Here is a 23129-nt window from a genome sequence, read left to right as displayed (position 1 = left end):
ATAAAGGTCACCTGTAACTAGCAAACCCTGTATATAAAGGTCACCTGTAAATAGCAAACCCTGTATATAAAGGACACCTGTAACTAGCAAACCCTGTATATAAAGGACACCTGTAAATAGCAAACCCTGTATAAAAAGACTTCCTGTCTATAAAATCCATTGTAAATGAACCTGTTTATAAAGGCCACCTGTCAATAGCAAACCCTGTCTATAATGTCTGCCTGTGTAACAATGTAACAAAATCAATTTATGTGTATAAAGGCTACTTTGTTATAGAGACCACTTTTCTCCCTTGAGTGGCATTTATAGGCAGGTTTGGCAGTATCTGAAAACCCTAAATAAATTTAATAATTCTATAATTTTGTTCATAATCAAAAAAATTTTTTAAGCATCTGCAAGATACATAGGGAGTCAAAATCATCTTACGGATGAATGCATATAAAAAAATTTCACCCACACATAACAGAGTCGGACAATAGCACAAGCATCCCTCCACATAGAAACTGTCACAGTATTAGCACTAGTTGCCTTGCCACAGAGAATATAATGTAATGCTGGGCATGCTCAGTTGGCGCTGCTGACTGTGTATACATGGTACAGAGGCTGGAGTCAGAGGAGGACGACCAGTACATACTATCTTGCAGCAGTCCAGGCACTAGTGAGGTGTGTAGTGTTGGATTTACATTTATATTTATTAGAAAATCATCATACTCGGTGACAGTACTTTCTTGGAAAATTTGTATCTGATTTAAAACAGTGTGGAGTTGAAGAGTGGATTTAAATGTAGGATTGATTATTTTGCTGTTTAATACTAGAAAGCTTACAGACTGCGTTCGTCAGCTTGGATATCCCTGTATAACAGGTAGGTCTTAAACGACATGTATTGCATGAGTATTTCTTACAGATTTTGGTACTCTATTCAGGTAATGACACCCCGAAGCTGCCGTGTGCTCTGGAGGATGTTGGACTCGTAATGACTCACAGATATTCAACATGAATATTCTACATAGATAGGACTTGTGTCAATAATAATAGCCTTTCTGAATATATTGATTTTCTGTAAATATTGATATTTGGCCTTTCATTAAAAGCCGATGTTAGTTAGCACTGTATATTGATGTGTAACACCTGTATCAAACTTCAACAGTCCGTCAGTATAATCAATACGAACATATATCCTCTCGTTACTTTATGATAAAACACTCTTATATTCTGATAATTGAATGATAATTTATCAAATTTCACACCCACAACTGAGCAAGTCTACAGAACACTGCTGCACTTTGGTGGAATAATTTGTCTTTTGAGTTAAACACTGGGAATGGTTTATGCATCACCAGTTAAATAATAAATGCTTGTGAGTAGAAAGAAAAGGAAATGTGTTTTCGTGTTGTACTCATTACCAGGGAGAATGATCAATGGACGAGTAGAGTGGAGAGTGTGTGTGCGTTTGACGTGCGTTTGTTGGTTGTTTTTTCCCTACAGGTTTTCTATGAGTAATGGTATGACAGGAGAATGGAATATTGATCGGAGACAACCTCCGCTGCTTCGGAGGCGGAAGGACCTGACTCAGGGTAGTAGGGAGTGGTAGTGTTGTATATTTCACTAGTGTAGCAATGTCGAGCTCAATTGTAGCTGGATGTATGAGTAATCATACAGACAATTGTTGTAACATCAGATCGCAAGACATATATCTACCATACCCAGATACTGGGGGACATGTAGGGGAGATAACTCCATACATCATCCTCAATATATATCGTGGGATTGTAGGAATGTAAAAAATATCGGATGTGGATTGAAGAAAAAAATAATTTTGTCAGGGTTTAAGGTAGCTCACACCACAAATATGTTGCAGTGGAAATCTAGTTGGCAAAGGATTGTTAGAATTACAATTTAAACCCCGCCATATGGTAGATGTGATGGACCGCAGAATAGTGAGAATGAGGTTAAATTTTAACTTTCCACAAAATACGTCCTTATGATGACAGCTTTAACATGAGATTCTGTTTAATCATTGAAGATTTATGCAGCTACAGGGGGATCAGTTGGCACGAAGATTAGGGAGGGATTGGATTTGGTGACCTCTGCTATGTTGGGTATCAACACATTTATTGGAGCAAGCATTCCGTGTTTCTCTTAAATTGTCACCTACTTATAGGTGTGTGCTTTTACCTCAGACAGAAATGTCACGGAAATGTCACGTATGTGGCTAGTAGTATTATTGGACTCAGCAATGTTCTCTTAAAGTATATTGTTTTCCATCCACATTCTCATAATCCATAGTCATGATATTCTCAGGCGATTTCAATTTTGTTCTACCCTTTTTTATATCAATTAGTGACGAAAAAAATCTAAAACTATTTCCCATGTTTTCTGAACAATATATATACACGATTTCTCAATGATTGGATGACGTAAAAAGGTTTTGGGGTCATTATGACGCCCGACCACATGGAGTTTTCTCCAGGTATTCATGGCTTCCACCAACAGTAAGACCCTTGGCACACTTCCATCTGGAAGAGTAATTAAATAAGGCTTTAAAAGAGAAAACTAGCATAGATTGATTAGTGAACGGTGAAAACTGATGCTAATTAACATTTTTGATTTCTCCCAAATACCTGAGCTTGTACTGTTAGAGTTCTTTTCTTCAATAAAAATGAACATAAATGAAAAAAAAAACTGTAAAATACTGTTTTATGTGGCAAGGTCTGTATTAAACATGGTTCAAATTAGATGAGTTGAAACAGAAGCCTTTCAAACATTTATCTGAATATGATCTGACAAACCAGTTGGTACAGGAAAACCTCTGGTCTCATAGTCATTATTATCAGGGCTAGAACTTTTTAGATCCATGTTTAATAGCTTAGCAAGACAACTGTTTCCTTTGCAGGGGCGGTGATATAAAGGGCTGGATTTCTGACTTGAAGGATTTTGGGGTCTGGAACTCAAGTGGTGGGTGGGGCCTGGACAGGAGTGTCTAGTAGATGCTGTTGTGTGATAAACTTTTAACCTGGTTGTCACGGTGACCTTAGTGACTGATAATGTTTCACACTTTTTTGTGTCGGAACTCCAGAAATCAGTTCTCATATGTCAGACATATCTTTTAACATTGCCCTTTCATTTCCTTCTCGGTATTTGAGATAATTTACAATGTTTTATCTGTTTTTAGGAGAATATTTTTGGTGATTGTTTCGGCCATGTGCAGGATATCAAACATTATGTACTCATACTCTTTTCCTGATTCAGTACATAAAAGATGATACTTTAAACAACTTGTTTTAATTTGTAGATGTCAACATTTATATGCCTGTCAAATGTTTTTACTCTGTATCATGAACTGAAATAAAGAGTTTTACTGTACCAGAATTGATACAGGTTAATTGAGATGGATGCCACTTGAAGATTTATTTTGGAATTTTTTGAGAAAAGTTCAACACATTTTCTCAGTTTGAGTGGCAGATAATTACAAGCTGTAAAGTAGACCTAACACTTTCTAATTATCAACGTCCAGCTGACAGCAAGTCAAATGACATGGCATGCGCTGCTTCGTGACAATGATAGAAATAGCTGGTCACTGCGATTACCATAAGTACTTTAATGATCGACCTTTCACAGCAACTCTGAAATTGCATAATATTTTTTTTTTCATATAAAGCTTTATTGCATACCATAAAATATTCAATATATCAATTTACAGTTTCATCAATATTTGATAGAAATTTACCCTCAGAGCATTTCAATATATTAATGCAAATACATGTTCATACATAATTGGAACATACAATGTTGTATAATTGTTATGCAATGCTATAGGGAGTGTTTATAATGAGTTCATCATGCAGTGAATGCCGTTGACACTTAATCAATATACCTAATTCTTTTGGTATATTATGTACATACATGTTTTGCAAATATTATGTAAACACATTTTTGCAAAAATTTTTTTTTTTCTTTTATATTCTGTTCCTGCCAATCGACCATTAATTGTTCTGACCAATTATTCAGGAAAGGTCGTCATAAAAAATTATTGATTATATGGCGTACTGTAAATTGTCAGCCATATGCAGTGCTCTATAGCTGTATCGGTGGACAAACAAAGAAGGTTCTAGAGCCTTGTCATTCCCAGTTTGATTATCGTATCTACATATTGATCCCGCTGTCCGTAACTTATTTTAAATCGAGGACATTTTCTGGATGACACTGGATAATAATGAATTAGAAATTGACTGCCGACAATGGCATCCGGGATATGTGTCATTCGATCACCAGAAGCATCCCAAAGGATTGGCCACCATATTGGCTGCCAGATTGTTGTGGACAAAACCGATTATTTGATGCGACTATTTGGTCCAATTATGTGGTCTAATTTTGCATACCATGCATAAAATCTGAATATCCGGTGTGTTTTTTGTATCGGATGTTTTATTCAGTGGAATTGAAGGCAAGCATTCGCTGAGAAAGCCAATTAATTTTATCCATATACGATAATGTGTTATTGGTTAAATGTACAGTATTACATCAGTGTAGACATGGATGGGCTTATTACCAGACATGGGCTTATTGTCAGATATATACAGTACTTACGTCAGTGTAGACATAAGTTGGGCTTATTACCAGACATGGGCTTATTGTCAGATAAATACAGTACTTATATCAGTGTAGACATGGTTGGGCTTATTACCAGACATGGGCTTACTGTCAGATAAATACAGTACTTATATCAGTGTAGACATGGGTGGGCTTATTACCAGACATGGGCTTATTGTCAAATAAATACAGTACTTATATCAGTGTAGACATGGATGGGTTTATTACCAGAGACGGGCTTATTGTCAGATAAATACAGTACTTATATCAGTGTAGACATGGTTGGGCTTATTACCAGACATGGGCTTATTGTCAGATAAATACAGTACTTATATCAGTGTAGACATGGGTGGGCTTATTACCAGAAACTGGCTTATTGTCAGATAAATACAGTACTTATATCAGTGTAGACATGGGTGGGCTTATTACCAGACATGGGCTTATTGTCAGATAAATACAGTACTTATATCAGTGTAGACATTGGTGGGCTTATTACCAGACATTGGCTTATTGTCAGATAAATACATCATTGTAGACATGGGTGGGTTTATTACCAGACATGGGCTTATTGTCAGATAAATACAGTACTTACATCAGTGTAGACATGGGTGGGCTTATTACCAGACATGGGCTTACTGTCAGATAAACACCGTACTTATATCAGTGTAGACATGGGTTGGCTTATTACCAGACATGGGCTTACTGTCAGATAGATACATCAGTGTAGACATGTGTGGGCTTATTACCAGACATGGGCTTATTGTCAGATAAATACAGTACTTATATCAGTGTAGACATGGGTGGGCTTATTACCAGACATGGGCTTATTGTCAGATAAATACAGTACTTACATCAGTGTAGACATGGGTGGGCTTATTACCAGACATGGGCTTATTGTTAGATAAATACAGTACTTATATCAGTGTAGACATGGGTGGGCTTATTACCAGACATTGGCTTATTGTCAGATAAATACAGTACTTATATCAGTGTAGACATGTGTGGGCTTATTACCAGACATTGGCTTATTGTCAGATAAATACAGTACTTATATCAGTGTAGACATGGGTGGGCTTATTACCAGACATGGGCTTACTGTCAGATAAATACATCATTGTAGACATGGGTGGACTTATTACCAGACAAGGGTTTATTTGTGTACTTTTAAAATGGCAACAAGTCACATCAGTGAAATATGACCAGCATTGATTAGGGTTAAAAATGCATGATTATTTCCAGGGTTTCAGATGTTGTCAAGTTCAGGTGATCAGATCTGTATTATCAAAATTTTGAATTTTGTGAAATGAAAGTTTTCAACAAAACATTTTATGTTAGATCTTGACCACTGGGATTAAGTTTTTAATTTTATTATCAGTGACATTGACTCATGTCAATGAAATGATGCTCAGAGATTGGATACAGAAATCTCATCGAAAAAGTCTTGTTCTCTCTGATGGAGAATTCTCAAATAAAACCGTTATCAAGAAAAACTTTTATGACATAAATTATGCAGGATTTGGTCTGCTTTTTGGGATTGTTTGATGCCAAATGTCTGCTCGTAGTTGCACATCATGTACTGTAAAATTAGCAAACTCATTACATATTCATATGAAGTGAGTTGGTTTACAGCAAATTTACATTGTAACGGCTGTAAGTGAGGTTTTAATGCAGGAAATTAGATAATAAAATCTGTTTGATCATCAACCGCACTTCATGATCACTCTGCCATGACTGCAGCTTCATCCGAACTGCCCTTATGTTGGTAGCTGAACCGTTCAACTATGACGGTGTTGCTCTGTCTAATTAGACGCAATGTATCCCTGATGTATGATTCAAAAAGAGAAGATTAGATTAGAAATCCAGTTATGATGTTTTGTTATAATTTTATTTGAAAGTGTGTCTCTGATGATGTCACCATCATGTCAAGCTAGTATCAAAAAGATAATTGCTTCAAAATGTCTGAATTTTGCATTGTCAGAAAACCTGTGAAAGTGCAACTGTCACAGGTTGAAGTTATCCTGCCTTTTGTTCCAGTTAAACAATTAAAACATCAGTGATCAGTGGAGGCCAAAGAGGATCTCCTTGAACAACACCAAAATCATTTAAAAAACAGACAGCATGATTTTAAGTCTTCCTGTAAAAAAAACAAAGAAAAATAGTTAGAATTTTTTAAAACCATCATATTTCCAATATTTTAAACCAGAATTTCAAATATGTTTGATTTTCCAAATGATAACACATGAAGGGGACCAAAACTAGTGCTTGAAGATACAGATCAATATCACAACCAGTGAAAGTCATATGTTCCAGTGACTAGTACTGGATGTTATTTATCACCTACGACAGGTTTTAAGCCAAAAATATCAAAACTCTACCAGGAGATATGTACTTGTGTCCCCTGCCTTGAGATTTAGGTATTCGGATATATATATATATAAAAATATGATGTAGTGTGTTTTTAGTGTGGGATTTCAATGTAAAGTCTAGATTGCTGATGACAGATTTATATAATAATTGCAGAATAATAATGTTACATATGTAGTAACCATCATACAATAATTTTAATTATCAATTCTGGCTATATGTACTGTACACGAAACAACCCTTAAATGGCCTAGATAGCTATATATAGACTCACCAATTGGTGGCACCATGTGCTTCTTAACATATGAGAATGAAGGATTTTACTTATAATCGTGTCACTCAAATACTTGCCACTAGGTGGAGCTGAAGGTCAGTCAGTTCATTAGGTACGTTTTAGGTCTTGGCAGATCAATGATACCAAATATACACTTAGAACAATGTAATTATGAGGAGATGATAGAATGGAGGCTACAGGGTCAGTAGTGCCATGGAATCCTGGCTCACACTCAAGAGGAGGAGGAAACTTGTGGTAAAATGATGAACTAAATGTTAACGATTCTCAATAGGGGATGGATTTGACCTTTGTGTGGGTGACCCCTGTAAACCACAATAGGGGATGGATTTGACCTTTGTCTGGGTGACCCCTGTAAACTACAAAAAGGGATGGATTTGACCTTTGTGTGGGTGACCCCTGTAAACCACAATAGGGGATGGATTTGACCTTTGTGTGGGTGACCCCTGTAAACCACAATAGGGGATGGATTTGACCTTTGTCTGGGTGAACTCTGTGATCAATGACTAGAATCATAACATATTAAAAAATCCATATCCTAAAATTGATTGAATAATTAAAAACAATTTTGCAGAACCCTTTCAGCTATGGTAACTTGCTATAGTTATGTTCTCAGATTTTTTTTACAAGATTCAAGAATTTATCGCTGAATCTACTCGTATCCTAATGATATGCTATCCTCTGTTTTACAGGCCCCTAGATTCAAACTTTTGCAGGGAAAACGTAATACTTTGACATTTACCAATATTGATTTCCATCGATCAGGCTGCAGTGCTTCCAGGAAATCTAGGCTCTAGACACACAAACAGCCATTTCAGAATATCGATCTCATCGTGGCACAAACTGGTTTAGATTTTTTTCGCTGAAATTTTCTGGGATGTCAGCCATACAACAGTTTGATAGCATTAACAGCATTGTATCATTTGTCACCAGATGTTGACATGTTCTACATTTGAGGAAGACAATTTTTTCCATTTTTTTTTTACATGATAGTGTTTTTAGTCAATATCACAATACCTTTGTCAATTAATTACACAACAAATTTTCTCTAAGGATTTCTTCCGTTCTTTTATTTCTAAAATAAATCAAGATATTTTTTTTTGAAATTGAGATTCAAATTTATCACGAAGATTGATCAGAGTATTGCTTCCTGGTGTATCCTCATGTATTGCAGTCTGGCGTCGCGTTTTAATATCGACTCTGATAGAGACGACAGATAACCATAAGCATCGGTCTCGATCTGCAGTTTAATTAATGTGGGATTTTTATGCAGATTAATCGGATATTGTACAACACGATAAGTAGAGATGAAGTCTGGTCCTGAAGCAGACAAGTGTCAGGCAATTATTCCTGCAACGTGAATAGACTTGTCTGCAAACTTTGGTCTCCGTGGCCTTTTACTCAAGTATTTTTTCTGTTGACAAGTGTTCATGTTCGTCACGGTTGTCATGACAACCTTATCACCAGACATGACAATGGCTGTTATTTTCGTTCAAAGTGGATAATATTTCTTTGTTTTTTACTCCAGTTTCAGGACCTGTCGATATATTGGGTTTTTTCAGATAGTGGGGTCGGAAAGTGTCTAGGACCTTTGGCTCATGTGTTTAACCTTCTGGGGGTCCAATAATCCATATGGTGTCAGAATTCACTTTATATGTTCATGGATAGTTGAATCATGCTTTACAGAAAATGTTACTTTGTCAAAAACTGTAATAAAACAGTTCTACATTAAAAAATTCACACCCATCCCCATACACAACCTCTCATGTTGGCTTCCTCAGGGTCTCACAGTTGATAAGGAAATCTATCATAACATCCAATCACTTATCCAAAACGGACTATCCGCCATTTCTCTGAACAAAAGAAGTTTATTTATTGATTTATTAATCTTTTATTTGATCAGAAAATATTTCTCTGTATATTCGAACAAGTGTAATTTGGGGCTCATGATACTAGACCTATGTTGTACAGAATGGCTCGGAATGATGTTATTAAGAGCTTTCGACTATTGGCGACAAAGATCTTTCAATGAAACCTGGCCTGTGTTCCTCCCGCTTTCTGTGGTCTCGGAGGGAATGACTTTTCTGCCAAATACTTCAATTTCCAATCATTTTGGTTTTCGAATGAGCATGTTGTTCTGGGAGATGTAATCGTTATTTCCGAAAGTGCCTGCCTTAATCAATAGCATTATTTCCACTCTACACACTATTTCCTTGTGTGAGGGGATCTGTAGCAACCAATATTTTACGAGCTAAAATGTTACATGCGTGAGCTTAACTATAATTGAGGTTAAGAAATAAAGACACACACAGAATATAGATTTCAGAAACTTCAGTTTAACATGCCGCAACTGGAATAATATTTAATAAAGGATCAACGCCTGCCATAGCTTATAGCTGATGAACTAGACAAATTTAAGGGTACCTCACCTGTCAAATAAACATCTACTCTGCTGTGTATAAAATGAATTCAAATGGTGTACTTATTGAATTTAAGAAGATCTACCGTAATGTATATGAAATTAATTCAAATGGTGTACTTACTGAATTGAAGAACATCTATTGTACTATATAAAAAATGAATCTAATGACGTCTGTATAATGGTTTATGTAGTAAATTTAAGAACATCTATCATAATTAATGTTGTACTTGTACTGTGGATTTCAAGACTTCTTCTACCGTACTGTGTATAAAATGAATAAAAAGACATCTATCTTAATGGTGAACTTAGTGAATTTTAATACTATCTATTGTGCTGCTTTATAAGATGAATTAAAGGACATCTATCTTAATGTTGTAAATAGTGAATTTAAGAACATCTACCGTAATTTGTACTAAGTGAATTCTGGCCATCTGGACATGTACTGACTGTGCTAAGGAGAATTTTAAGAACATCTACTGAACCGATTTCTAGATTGAATTTAAGGACACTTAACTTAATATTGTAATTAGCGAATTTAAGAACATCTACCGTAATTTGCACAAAGTGAATTCTGAACATGTACTGACTGTGCTAACGAGGAATCTAAAGACATCTACCATAGCTGCATTACTAATTACATTTTACGAACATCTATCGCACTGGTGTACTAACAGTATGTATAGCGAAGGTACTGCACTGTATACTGCAGACTTATTTTAGGAATGGTAGACATGATATATAATTAGTGCTATGCTCTCAATGTCACTTTACACTGCAGACAGTAAGATGTAGGGCAGAATCTGAACCTAACAGTCACAGAACAGCAAATTTCTTGTGTGACCAGGTCAAGGACAGACAATTAAGTTATTGTGTTGACAGGGTCAAAGTCATATTAGTTCTGTTTGATTGATACCAATCCGGTAAATTTTGTTACTTTTTTAAAAATGGGGCGAAGGGGGTGATGCTAATACTTCACACAAGATGGATGAGATCCCAGATCTATTGTGTAATTATGTGAATATTTGAAAAAGTTCATCACCATGTTTTGGTATTTCAACACCAGCAGCATCTAAAACATTTTAGCAAAACAAACAACATTCATTATTGATAATAAACATTCTGTTTTTAATCATTTATGTCACTAATTAGCGGAGAAACAATTTCTGCCACTAAAATATTGACAAAGGTTATTGGCCATAGCTGTGGAGGGAACAGTTAACTCAACAATGGCATTTATAGCTCATTATGTTGACCGCCCCCTGTGTGCTGTACATCAGACCTTTACTGACAACCATAAAACGTCCATCTCTGTCACTGTACTTCAGGGTCAGTGTCCTTAGTGCCTCTTAAAATTGTAACGGTCATTTGTTTGATGGACAGTTGTTGGTCATTCATTGTCCCTTACAAGAAAACTTTTTTTTTTACTTATTTGATCTAGTCTCTTTTTCTGGCAAAGTTTTTCTTTACACACCGTACAGAGCTTCTCCATGATTTCTGAAATACAACCGAAAAAAATTGAATGAAGTACTGAAAATTATAAATAGCGAGAAAGCTAATCAAGAATAATTTCAAAGAAAAGGTCAGAAAAATGTCTTTTATATCAATATGAATAAAAAATATTTAAAAACTTCATAAAACCTTAACAGGAAGCTAGTAACTTAATTCTTTCTGTGATGTTTGTATAGATGCTGAATTAATGGCATGCATGACTTTGTAGATAAACTTAAGATATTTTTAGGTGCCATGCTGGAAAATCCTAATCCGTTAAACAGCATATAAACCTAAACTTGATTCAAATGAGACCAGATAAGAATTTAGCTACATCTTTATGAATGGTGCCTGTGTCATCAGGCCAGAAGATTCGGCTTACATTTGATGATGGCTACAATGCTGTGTTCTGTTCGTATCTGGTAATTTCGACTGAGTGTACAATGACATTTTGTGTGGGAAACAGACCATTCTTCACTCTTGTTTATGACTGAAGACATGATTTTAACAGACCAATTTTTCCAGATCACTTCTCGGATAGTTTTGATTACAGATAATACCTAACAAGAAATCTTTGATTTTTTTTTTGTGTTACATAAAACTTTTTGTCTATGACTGTACAGAGATGCATCATGGGTATTCTTGTTGGGTGTAATGTTCGTAAAACATACCTATAGCTAACGAATACTTAACCATCTGGTCCCGTAATTAGTGGCAGTACGAGAGGCAACATTTGTATCTTGTGGTGTAATTTGCAATCCTTTGATGGTAAGACCTTTAACCTGCGTAAACATGAGTTACCTCCCTTACCTGTCGATTCACGGCTACCTACAACACATAACATTAATGGCTGTAAAATTGCATGGTAGGCATTTTTTTCAGTTCTTTTTTTTTTAATCACAAATCTGACAGAAACCATCAGTTATCGCTCAGCAGTGTGTGTAATTACACGATAAAAAATAAGCTTACAATAATACCGTTTTTGTTGAGGTAGGTTTTTTTTTTGTGAGTTGAACGATAGACATGGAGAAGTCAAACTAAAGAATTTGTTCATTCTATTGTACAGTTACATATAACACGGCCATGTTTTGTATATATATACAATTTTAGCTGTTTTTCTGAAGTACCTCCGCCCAGTGAAGAAAAATACTGACAAGGTTGATATGGTCTGCCATCAACTGTAGAATATAGGTAGATGGTCCAACTGTAGAATTGATATCAGCTTATTTTTTATAATAATTCAATAAGGTTAAAAAAAATCTTGCCTGGAACCATCAAGTACACCTCTAATGGGGTAACAGCTCTGTCAGCGACAGTGATAATTTTATTTGTCTAACTGCACATGTTAAAGCACATTATATCAAATTATACCCAGTATCATCTCCGGTGCATTTGCAGCGATACCTTTATGTTTTACGAGGCCGTGTAAGTGTGTACGACAGTTGGAGAGATATATAAAGATGGGACATGTGCGTCAGTAAAAACCCGCCGCGTAACAGAAGGAGTCTTACACAGTAGCATGAATGTACGAGATAATGTACCTAATGATGCGTCATGTGATGGGTGTTGCTTAGCTGTGTAAATTCTTTGAAGACATGTGCTTCCTAAATTCTTATGAAATGGCTGGTAGATTTTTTTAGCTGGGTCGGACTATAAAGTCCAGGAGAGATATCGATATACCTTCTGGCTTTGGCTTTGTTGTAGATTGTGATCTAAGTTAAAGTTTTTTTTTATAAAACACTGTGCTGTGTCAGTACTAATGAGGTTACAGCTTGGGTATATCACATGTGCGTTCCTTGTGACAAGACTTTTACATTGGGACCTCATTTGTGGACATGCTGACCTTGGCAGCGACCTTTGATCATCTTTTTTTTAAAGAATTTAACCATGGCCATAGTATTAACCATGTGAGATAGTGTTTTCATATTTGACATATATGTTCCTTGTCACAAGACCTTTCCATTTGCACTGTAATTGTGTTGACCTTGACCTTTGACCTACTTTAAAAAAATTTTTAACCAAGGCCACAGTATTAACCATGTGAGATAGGGCTTTCATATTTGACATATGTGTTCCTCGTCACAAGACCTTTCAATTGACACTGTATTTGTGAACCAGCTGCTGATCTTGACCATGACCTTTGACCTACTTTTAAAATACTTATTCTGAATTTCAACCCACTTGGCAAGCTGTGTTGTCTTCTGACACAACTCTTGTTATGACACATGACAAATTTGTAAAATCTCTGATCGAATCACAGGCACTTGGTACATTGATGTATGGAAGGGTATTATTGAATAGATATGAGTCCTCCCCCCCCCCCCCCCCCCCCCCCCCACACACACACACACACACACCCACACCCATCCATTAATACCCAATAAGACTCCACCATAGATCATACCATGTACCTGTGCTTGAATCATTACGACACAACTTTTGATTCATAGATATGACTTATGACATATGGATGACTTAATATTATTACCTTATGACATACGGTAGCTATAATGGTTTATTGTACTTAGGATACTGTATAATTAAGATTATATATTTTGGAAACTTTTTTTTAAAAATACTGTTAAAAGAAACTAAATGCATCGGTGGTAAATTATTGTAGAATTAGAAAATATAGTAAGGAAGATTTGATTTAAAAAATATTATTATGAAATCTGAATACGGTATGTAAATGGTAATATTGTGAACCTAAAATGGATGGTATATCAATATTTAAAGGAATATCACAGGTTCGGTATTGCCAGAGCTGAAAATACTGTGCCACTGTGATTGATCAGGTTTTTCATGACCTATTGAACACTGGCAGACTCACTGCCTTTTCTCTTTGGAAGAAATCTGCAAATTGATTTTCTCACAGCAGGCTTCCACAGGGATCCTGAGCAGTAAGTGGGACGGCCTGCCCTCTCAGTGTGGTGGCATGTTCCCAGGGATACTGTGTATTTTTTCCCTATTGGAATGGTGATTCTGCTAGCACCAGAGGAAGGTGATGAGATTTGTTTTTAGCCAAGTCTCCGCATAAATAGGTAAATGGCGAGAGGAAAAATGGGAATTTAACATGGTTTTAACTTAAGTGTTTTACAAGTGCAGGCTACTTGACATTTGTCTGTTGGACGCATGTGTATTCTGGAGAACTACGAATGCCTTGGACACTGCTTCGGATGCTTTCAGCAGGAAAACCATCAATTTGGTTGGATTGAGCATTTAAATGGCTTCAGGGCCTGGTGAGTGACAATGGATTTGTATAGTAATCCTGTAATAAGCCCAGGGGTCCAGTACCTAAACTTTGATTCATTATAGAGGGTGGACTTATTTTAGAACAATCATACAGTATCTTTACTGGACTGCTTTAGAAGTGGGTGGATTTATTACCAGATATGGTCATATTGCTGGAGAAGGGAGGCTATTTTAGTTAGTTACTGGTTTACTGCTTAAAACGCTGCCCATTGCAAGGTTTCATTTCACCAACTATAGTCAGCGTTCTGTAGGCGAGTAGTTACTGGTTTACCACCTACATAACGCTGCCCATCGCTAGGTTTCTCTCACCAACTATAGTCAGTGTTCTGTAGGCGTTCATTAGCTAGTTTACCACCTACATGACGCTGCCCCTCGCTCCGTTCATGTTCAAGTCCGACTCTTCATTGACGTTGTTACATGATGGTCTATATGTCCGTGTCTGTGCTATGAACACCACAAATATGACAAGTTAATTTGTTAATGTTGTAAGAGTATTTATGTATCATTGTCCATCCAGACAAATGCTGTATTATTGTAGTCTAGTGATAATTAACAAGTTTATCAGAACTGACAATAGTCCACACATTGACTCCCTGATTGTGGTCACTATGGAAAGTCAGAGCTAATTATAGATAAAATGATATGGTAATTGGCTAGAACTATATTGGTCAGTCAGTCATAAACTATCGGTCACTCACTCATGGTCAGTATTTGACCTTGTAGATATTTGTAAGAGCGACCACATATAATGGCATTTATATCCATTACAGAAACATTGTTTCAATATTGCTTAATTTAACTTCATCCAGAAATATTCTCGAATATGTGTATTGACAAATATCAGTCTTAAAACATTTTTGTACAATTTTCAAGAAATAATCATAGTTAAATCAATCAAAATATGATCCCTTCCTAAATAACTCATTAAAACGCTTCTATGAAAAATAAAAAAATATAAAAAAGAAGATAAAATCAAACATGTAACAAAGAATATGCATTATTTGCCCAAAGAATTTGTAGCTTCTGTTATTTAGAAGAAATTTTATGTTAGTAATCGAGCTGGGTATGTACGGCCTCCAGGTCAATATGATGTCCTCTTTAGCTGTCCTTAATTGAGCGAGTGTTGACCGCTGTCTAACCGATCAACTGTTTGATCTAGAGAGGACATCTAATTGTCTGAACGAGTTTCAGTTACAATCAATGAGAGATAGCTGGTGGCCATACAGTCACTTAAGTTCTGTTTGACCACAGCTGGTCAATAATGGACACAATATGTTGATTGACCGCTGGAGTGAGAAGGCTGGTCATAGCTACAGAATACACAGCCAAGTAGGTGTATGGAGATTAAGGTTATATAATTTACATAGTTACTGGTTTATCTTCATCAATACACTCACTACAGGTAATCGGCACGTTTTCCCTATAATGATCTGACTAGGTAGAACTACTGAAGCCTGTTTTAGCCTCTCCAGGTGGCTAGATCCTTTCCTGTCTTCACAGATCATTTTACATCTAATGACAACTGGTCATTTTAATTAAGTCTTTTTATGGAATCTTCTTCCATTTTGATGACAAAACCTTTACAATTTGTAAAAAGATTTTTTTACTTTAATGACAGATCTTTGATTTTCATGAAAGATCTTTTAGTTATACTTAATGTTCTTTTGAAATGAAATATTGAAAACCATGAAATTCATTCAAAATTATCAAATTCATTGACTTATAAATCTTTTACACCTACCCATCCAGATTTCGGCGTTTCTTTCATCTGTTTCAAGTTTTGTTTTGGTCGACTCCTATCATCAACACTTACGGCCTATAGAATACAGCTGTACAGCGCTGTATAATTCATTTTGGCTCTCTACTGTATCTATAACTCTCAATGTGTTTTGAAAGATGCTAAATATCTTGTGTCTTTTGAACAATTTTTAGACTTCTAAGAAAGATCTTTTGACTTTTATTAAAGAACATTAGACAATACGAAAAAATTAGCATGTTTTTATGTAAAAAAATAATAATAAAAGAATAAAAATTAGTGATTGCTGCAGAAATTCAGGTTTTTAATTAAGATACAACACAGAACACTATCATTCCTAACTCTGGATTTCTGTTGAAATCAAATTTTGATTTTGTTAAAAATTGTCCTCAGTGACTGTAAAATCTTAGACTATAAAGCAGTGCTATTCTCCGTTAAAAGTTCTTTGTTGTTATAAATGGATTAACATCTAATTGATGATCAACGTTATCTTACAGACGTGTTTCTGAAAAATTCCCAACATCAAAAGAAAAGTGATGATGATTATCCTACTACACAGGCCACAACTCCTACAGATAATCATCTCTTTAAAGGGACCAGAAAAACCTTATCTATTATTAAATTTTATTTTACACTTCACTCTGCCATTTTACCTTGAAGGAGAAAGACTTGTTTGTTTCCGCCTTAAGATGTTGAAGAATTTTAAATCAGAAATTATTTAACTTATATGAGGTTAATAGTACTTCAACAAGGCCTGTCTATGCTCACTTCATCTGCTGTGTGAAAAAGTATGTCTTTAAACTTATCATGGCAGCCTAGGGCGATTGTTAGAGGGATGTGTACAACTTTAGGACTTTATTGCAAGCGCAGATCCAAGGGTCTCAGAGGTACTTACTGTATTTATCCTATAAATAGCCCAGGGGTTCAAAGTATTACACCCTATCTCAAAGTGAGGCTATAGCAGGGGAGTAAAATTGTATTTTAGTGAACTAAAAATAGATATGAGTGGGCTTAATATCAGGCATGGGCTAATTGGGGGTTTACCCACTGACTGGTCATGTTATCGGTTAATTGCAATCAGGAGGCATTTTTTTTATACATTTTTTGAAACCATATTTACAACACATACTTAGTTTAACATCACAGAAAAAAGTTAAACAAGAATTGATAGGTATTTTTTATTTACGATAAAAAAAAATGGTTACTTAAAGATACAGGTCACCTTCATTCATAGAAGATATCTAAGCAGATTTAATTAAATCTGACATTCATTACAGGTTCATGACTATATCTCAATATTAATGGTAGTGGTAAGGACTTCGGGATATCGCTAATGGCAGCTGTGCCCTCGTAGGATGAACAATTGTCATTACGACTCATTAACGGAGATAATCTCTAAATCTTTACTACTTATGTAAATCACTAGACCTTATATGGTATTAGATCTATTTAGTTTCTCTTGAGGACGTTGAACTCGAGAGTCTGACATTTTGTAAATGTAACGTATGCTCGAGTACTTACGATAATATACATTACAATATTGTAATGCTACTCCAGGTTAGAAAAAGAATTTTTTAAATGCTTTTAATACTTTTATGATGATGAATTTTCGGGATATATTTTTCAGCTGACAGCGAATGAAATGTCCAGGGAATACATTTGTAAAACTGTAAAAGCTATTTTGTCCTCCGGCATGGAATGTACTCAATTTTAAGTCAGGGCATAAAATTGTCGTAACATCATATTGCTATCAGTTGCTGATCTTTAAGTTTAATAGAAATAAAGTGTTCTACATACGGCAATCCTATTTCAAAAGCCATTTTATAAAAATCATTGAAAGTAATAGCCTGTATTTATGTATGTATGTGGAATATAATTAACAAAAATGATTGACAACTCTTTTAGCAGGATATATCAATTTATTTTTTATATATATCATCTGTTAAATTTCCTCAGTATTGATCATTTCGAGAGAAAAAATCCAATTAGTCTTTACAGAAAAATGGATTGAAGTGTGTTAACTAGTTAGGTATAAATTAGCCAAAAGTAGGTATGCAAATGTACTCTGCTGAGTGTTAAATTATTAAATGTGCTCAACTTCCCCCAAGGGAAATTCCTAAATATTTGCAATTATGTTACTGGTGATGAATACATAATGAGGAGGATGAACCCAGTTATAAAAACAAAGTTTTCTAGCTGTTAATATAATTCATTCTAATTTCTTTGTGTACCGTCAGTCTCCATAACTTAAGTGAAAATAGATGTACGCCCACAACCAAATGTTATGGAGCACAGATGTGAGTTAAATCGTCAATGTTTATCGGAGGCGGAGACAGGATGCGGAATTATTTCTTATCTATACAGATGAATGGACCGTCCCTTTAATTGTATAAAACAGAGATATCAGATTGTTTTGACATTTATAGAGTTTGTATTGTCTAATTAAATGAATCTGTTTGAAATGGTGATGTTTTGGCCGATACCACAAAAAAAGAATTTTGTCAGAAGTTAAACATTTAGTGTTAAATCTGATTATGGCCTGCCAAGTTATTGTTGTGATTTGGGTATCACGGACCCTTAAGAGTACAGTATTGTATAACAGATGTTCTCATGGTATTGTGTGTAACTCTTATGTCCTGGAGGTAGAAAAGACACCAATAGGAGGCTTGGGTTGGTATGTTTAATTATTTATATATAGCTGCTGGTGTGTTGATTTCTCAATACTTTTATTTCCTGTAGAATTGCATCTTTAAACTTAATCTTTTCTTTGGGCCTTGCAATAATTTTTTTTTTTGTCAGTTAAAAATTAAACTCTACTGTTGGGCAGTCACAGAACTGTGTAATTCAGTGAGAACAATGCAAGGAGCAGGAGTTAATGTAACATACAGTATATATATAATACTGCTGAATAGCATATTGATATAATTGTGATATATTTGTCATACAACTGTCACAGACTAGCACCTGTCTCACAGTCTTGTTCAATAAAACTACCCTATTTGTTCTGTAAAAAGCCCAGTGGCAAACATTTTGACTTCAAGCAGGGAAATATGACCTAGACTGACTCATTGTCTCTAGAATATTTAAGCTGTAAATAAAATTGAGCTTCATGATTTTGGTCTTGAGGACATGTCTGATTCCTAAGTTTCCAACTAGGGGGAGATAATCTAGTGTTTGAATTTAGCTTGGCAATTCTTAACAAATTTTTTTTTTTTTTTTCCGTTGGGGCGAGTCTAGGGATGACCTAATAGGCTTAATTTGTACGAAACATCAAACAACATTTGGTTAGAATTTTACTGAATTGCAATAAATGAAACTGGCTTATTACCAATCATGGGCACATTGCTGCATATATATGGTATATATATTGATATAATTCTGATATGTCTGTTACACAACATTCTCAATTGACCTGGGAAATGTGCAACTTTGTGGGACTGTAGTTCTTTAGGAAGCGTGTGGTCCAGCTGCTGTATAACAAGGTAGATATGTATTACAGACAGTGGCTGGGTATAAAGGAGATGGTAGTCAGTAGGCCTGTCGACTGTCAGGGAATATGTTCCACTACAAACACTTGAGTTACTGCCAGGCTTGGTCAGTAATGAGATGTTTGTGTAGTCATCTCTTTCACACACTGGCACTTGGTGTCAAATACATATGTTTGTTTGGAAAAAACATTCTTCAGAGTTCTGTGTGCTGGTGAAATTTCCACCCCAGAGTTAGGTTCCAAAGGCCCCACCAAGAGATTTGGTTTGGTTTGGTTTATTTTGTTTAACTTCCTATTAACAGCCAGGGTCATTTAAGGATGTGCCAGGTTTTGGAGGTGGAGGAAAGCCGGAGTGCCTGGAGAAAAACCATTGGCTTAGGGTCAGTATACCAGGCAACTACCCCACTTGGGTTTCGAACTCGTGACCCAGAGGTGGAGGGCTAATGATAAAGTGTCAGGACACCTTAACCACTTGGCCACTGCAGAATCTCCACCAAAAGAAGGGATGAATTCAGTAACATCCGATTTTGATAAGTGACATTTTCTAAAAACGAAAATTAAATGAAAATGAAAAATGAATCTGATTTATTCAAATATTGGTTAACTAGATCAACATCATGCTGTATAGAGATTTTACTATAATGCATGCTCCAAGGGAATAAATGTTGTGAAATGTTTTGGATGAAACCCAGCACCCACTATGAGTAAAAATGTCTTTCATAAATGGTGATTAATTTGTAGTGGTTTGATACACTGGTACGTTTTCCCCGTATTAAAGATAAACCTGGGATGAGAGGTTGCGGTATTTTACACACAGCTGTTTTCAGCCTACTTGGTAAGCTGACAGAATCTGAAGACTGGAGGTTCCATAGTATCGCCTAATCGAGATACAATGGTTATGATAGGGAACGAAAATGTCAGAGGCAGCAGAAAATATATCTGCTGAAAATACACAGTGGCTGATCTTGCCACAGAGGGCAGATGTAGGCTTTGTATTTGGAACCACAACTCCCTCATACCACAAAAAAAATGGAATTGAAATAGTTGATCTGTTCACCACCAGATGGCAGGGCACTTCTCTCTGATGACCGCCGTTCAGATACTGCGATAATTTTACAGTGGCAACATTTTATTTCAGAGATGTTTGAGATTATTCCGCAATTTCAAACAATTTATTGGTAAAAGATATCCCGATTTTCAAGTGTCTCAATTTTTTTGTCTATTATTAATGACCCACATTATTGGTTAACTGCAGATTTATGACTGCTGTAGATCCCTATATAGCCGGTGGCAAATGAGGCGAGATTAAAACAAAATATAAAATGTCGAGATGGTCATTAATGCTGGAGGTGTCAACCTACTCCAGTATAACGTGGAAGATCTCACTCTGAGGCCACAGGGAGACCTGGCGCCAGTACATCTTATCATAGTCCAACGATAACTTCGTGCATAATTACGCAAGATTGTCAGAAAAGAATTGATGCACGTTGGTGTAAAAATAAGTCTGTTCATTAATTGGTGCCTGCTTGTTTCCATGCCAGTTCTGGCTCCTATAACAGACTGAAATCCTGGGAATTATGTGGGTGATGTTATGTATCTGTGAAAACCGATTCATGAATTTGTTTATTAGCAATTTAAAGACTAATTAAATGTCCTCCCCCTCCACGTCAACCCCTACCTTCCAAATTACAGTTTAAAAGCTGTCTAATTGCCCCCCTTCCTTTTTTTCTCTCCCTTAACAGAAATGGCTACATCAGCAGTTTTATAGGTAACACAATATATAATAGTAAGCGTAATTTGTTATCTTTAAATAATTCCGTATTATAATTGACACATCAATTAATTATGATAATGGATGATCACCAAGTTTCTAAGAGTAGCATTGTAAAAGGAATAGGTTGGTGGTGTGGATTGTACATATAAGTATCAAATACTGCTACACAGGGGCTTGACACATTCCTATGACCCAGAATGAAATATTTATTATAGGGTCTTGACATGTTACTCTGACACGTAAATGAAATATTGTCCAGGTTCTTTATCCCCAAGATCACTTATTCTGGACACATTCCTATGACCCAGAATGAAATATAACCATGGATATTGTCCCCAAAATCACTTGTTATTGACAATAAGTGATGTGGAGGACAGACCCTGGGGCTTATATTTTATTCTGGGTCATAAAATGTGTCAAGCCCCTGTGATTCAACTGACAATGTATACAAACTATAGGCTCAGTTGGGAAGGCTTTGGAATATCTTGATGGAGACCTGGGTTCAGTTCCTTCTTCTTTCACATTAATGGCATCCGTCTAAAATCCCACCGAGGTAATATCGTCCATCTAAAATCCCACCAAGATAATATCGTCCTTCTAAAATCCCACTGAGGTAATATCGTCCTTCTAAAATCCCACCAAGATAATATCGTCCTTCTAAAATCCCACCGAGGTAATATCGTCCTTCTAAAATCCAACCGAGGTAATATCGTCCTTCTAAAATCCCACTGAGGTAATATCGTCCTTCTAAAATCCCACCGAGGTAATATCGTCCTTCTAAAATCCCACCGAGGTAATGTCGTCCTTCTAAAATCCCACCCAGGTAATATCGTCCTTCTAAAATCCCACTGAGGTAATGTTGTCCTTCTAAAATCCCACCGAGGTAATATCGTACTTCTAAAATCCCACCGAGGTAATATCGTCCTTCTAAAATCCCACCGAGGTAATATCGTCCTTCTAAAATCCCACCCAGGTAATGTCGTCCTTCTAAAATCCCACCCAGGTAATATCGTCCTTCTAAAATCCCACCAAGGTAATATCATCCTTCTAAAATCCCACCGAGGTAATATCGTCCTTCTAAAATCCCACCGAGGTAATATCGTCCTTCTAAAATCCCACTGAGGTAATATCATCCTTCTAAAATCCCACCAAGGTAATATCGTCCTTCTAAAATCCCACCAAGGTAATATCGTCCTTCTAAAATCCCACCAAGGTAATATCGTCCTTCTAAAATCCCACCAAGGTAATATCGTCCTTCTAAAATCCCACTAAGGTAATATCGTCTAAAATCCCACTGAGGTAATATCGTCCTTCTAAAATCCCACTGAGGTAATATCGTCTAAAATCCCACTGAGGTAATATCAGGGAGTAAGTTAGTGTTATACTTTGCTTAGTTGGAAGAGCCGGGGATTATCTCACCAGACAGACCACGATTTTGATTCCTGCCAGGTCAATCTTCGGCTGGAATGTTATAATTTTTCCCTGTTATTTCACAGAACTAACAAAATCACAGAAACATCTGTCACATTTAAAGAAAATGTCACTAAATAGGTGAGTCTATTGCCACTAAAACATATTTGAAATGAGAACTTGTAAATTAATCAGGTCAGATTAACATTGTCCAGAAACAATGCGTGAAATTCTTAAAAGAATTTTTAAAAATGTTTAAAAAAAAAAAAATATGAAATCTGGGCAGTTATTTAT

The 23129-nt window shown here is 35.9% G+C and overlaps 1 protein-coding gene across 1 annotated transcript in view; it reads left to right on the top strand.

Annotated features, from left to right (window-relative positions):
• The first annotated feature begins 593 nt into the window (after positions 1-593).
• Positions 594-23129, top strand: part of LOC117331214 (neuroglian-like) — a 63809-nt gene continuing 41273 nt past the window's right edge. Inside the window, exon 1 of the mRNA XM_033889811.1 lies at positions 594-862. The gene's annotated coding sequence lies outside the window, so the exon portion shown is untranslated. The remainder of the gene's footprint in view (positions 863-23129) is intronic.

Source organism: Pecten maximus, chromosome 7, assembly GCF_902652985.1.
Source record: "Pecten maximus chromosome 7, xPecMax1.1, whole genome shotgun sequence".
In the NCBI taxonomy this organism is placed as follows: domain Eukaryota; kingdom Metazoa; phylum Mollusca; class Bivalvia; order Pectinida; family Pectinidae; genus Pecten; species Pecten maximus.
Note: the sequence above shows the minus strand (reverse complement) of the source record. Positions and strands in the feature narration are given on the sequence as shown.